The following is a 2421-nucleotide window of genomic DNA, read 5'->3' on the forward strand; positions in this document are numbered from 1 at the left end:
ATGGCGAGCAGCGCGGGGCGGTGGGCTTCAGCGCGCTCGCGTGCCGAAGTTTGTTAACAAACGGATATGTGCCGGCCGGGATGTAAGCTTATCACCAATATGAATTTTTGAATTAAGGCATTTGGCATTAAAAGTGGCTATTTATTTATAGACATCTAAAACAAGTATGACAACATTGGGTTGACAAAAACTCTACTAATTTCTTGTATTTATAATATAAAAAAAAACACATGTAGTCCGGTCAATTTAGACATTCGAAGTTACATAAAGTCCCAACAAGCTGAATTTCTGTGAAATTATTCAAAACATAATTATAAACAATGTCTAGTAGTTCCCCATCATTCCCGTGTAAGGAAAAAAAAATGTTCAAGGTCAAAGGTAAAAAAATGAGTTTTTCGCCATTTTCAGCAAAACGGTAAGTTTTATTATAAGAGTACTTCAAACAAAAATTGCTAAAAGGGATGCAGTGCTAAATGTGGTAGCAAAAAAGTCGGACTGATTTGTTCTTTGCAATGCACAAATGGCCGGTCGTGCTTTAATATTGAGTCACAAACAATGGAGGTTTCGTTTGACTCCGACGAAGTATCATGTGATACATCGCTAGATGAAAAACAAGAAGAACAACAAGAATTTTCCCAATCTTTGAAAATTTCCGTTATTTTGCAATAGTTTTACATTAAACAGGATCACACAGACCCGTGGAGTAAGCCTTCTGGGGAAACCACGTTAAAAAACGCGCTAAGTACACTACCTCATAGGTGGCGTGGAAACATGTGCATATTATGTATGTATACGATAACAACTTTTATAACTTTTTTAATCGTTATATCTCAGAAACGGAGGCTCGTAAGAAAAATAGTATTGATACATTTTTTATAGATAATTTTATTATCCACAATTTTTGTCTGAGGTACTTTTATGACTAACTTTTATAACTTACCGTTTTGCTGAAAATCTCGGAAAACTCTTTTTTTGGACCTTTGACCTTTAATAAATTTTTTTCCTTACACGGGAATGATGGGGAACTTCTTGCCTGAATTTTTCTTTAGCCCCACTGAATTTTTCTTTTTTTGATGTTTTTAATTTTTTTTTTAATCATTAGTTTCTTGTTTGTTTTTTATTGTTTTAACATTCAAATTGTTTGTTCGTCATTTATTTATTTATAATTAACTAAACAAATTTTAATCCTCAATTTAGCCCCTCTCACCATAGACTTTTTGTTTTATTATTAAAATAATTGTTTTCTTATTGATTATCGTTTGTTCGATCATTTTTAACGTTTGTTCGATAATTAATTAGCTTTTATTATTAATTATTTCATTTCTTTAATCAGAAAATTGTCATTGTCACTTGTGTTTTGGTTCTTTAGAAAAATCTTTAGAATTCCACGGTGTAATTTATAATATTCCGTGTCACATTTGTAAGACTGGAAAACAAACACGGCAGAACTTACTCAAACAGTATTTAGGTTTTTTGTGATTATTGATAAAAGTCTATGGTGAGGGGCGCCAAATTGAGGATCAAAATTTGTTTTAATTAATTATAAGTAAATAAATGATGAACAAACAATTTGAATGTTAAAACAATAAAAACAAACAAGGAACTAATGATTAAAAAAAAAAGTGAAAAAAAAAATTAAGTGGGGCCAAATTCAGTGAGCCCTGAGCTTACTTTTTATTGTGGTAGTCGAGCACGCTTCGGCACGAATTGGGCCAGCTCGCACCGGGGAAGTACCACACCCCCCCAGAAGACCGGCGTGAAATAGAATACTGCTGTGTTTCGATCTGGGAAGGGGGATAGCCGGAGGCCCATTTCCCTTTCCTTACCCTTCCCATTCCTTTCCTTTATTCCTCTCATTAATGCTTTCCCAATTCCTTTCCAATTTGAAGTCGGCAATCCATTTGGAGAGACGTAAGGTCTGCAAACGACCTTACGCCTCTCCAAATGTTCATGGGCGGTGGTAGCGCTTACCATCAGGCGACCCACCAGCTCCATTGCCGACGGTGACATAAAAAAAAAACCGATTTGAGAAATTTTGAAAGAATAGAAAAAATTTGATCACGAGGCAGGAAAATAAATTTTTTCTAGTCTTTCAAAATTTCTCATTTATAAAGCATTTCAATGCTATAAAACTAAAAATTAAAAAAACCGATTTATATATACAAATTTAACTATCACTCGTCAAAAATGATTATATTGCTTTTTAAGATTTTGTAGACCACCAAAGTGAAAATACCTACGCTCTAGGTAGGAATTGTTTTTTTTGTATGCTAACTATTAAATATTTATTATCTGTGCCTGGAGTCATTATGAGCCCTTATATAGTTGGATATTGTTGGATATAATAAATCAAAAACAGTATTCGGAACCAATCTGAATTCAATAGCAGATGGATGTCATTTAGTTATGATAATCATTATA

General features: G+C 33.5%; 1 protein-coding gene across 1 annotated transcript in view; it reads right to left on the bottom strand.

The window, feature by feature from the left end:
- The window catches only part of LOC119836567, a 13517-nt gene that overhangs the window by 9511 nt on the left and 1585 nt on the right, over nucleotides 1-2421 (bottom strand). The window lies entirely within an intron of this gene.

The sequence above is a fragment of the Zerene cesonia genome, chromosome 25, assembly GCF_012273895.1.
Source record: "Zerene cesonia ecotype Mississippi chromosome 25, Zerene_cesonia_1.1, whole genome shotgun sequence".
Taxonomy (NCBI): Eukaryota; Metazoa; Arthropoda; class Insecta; order Lepidoptera; family Pieridae; genus Zerene; species Zerene cesonia.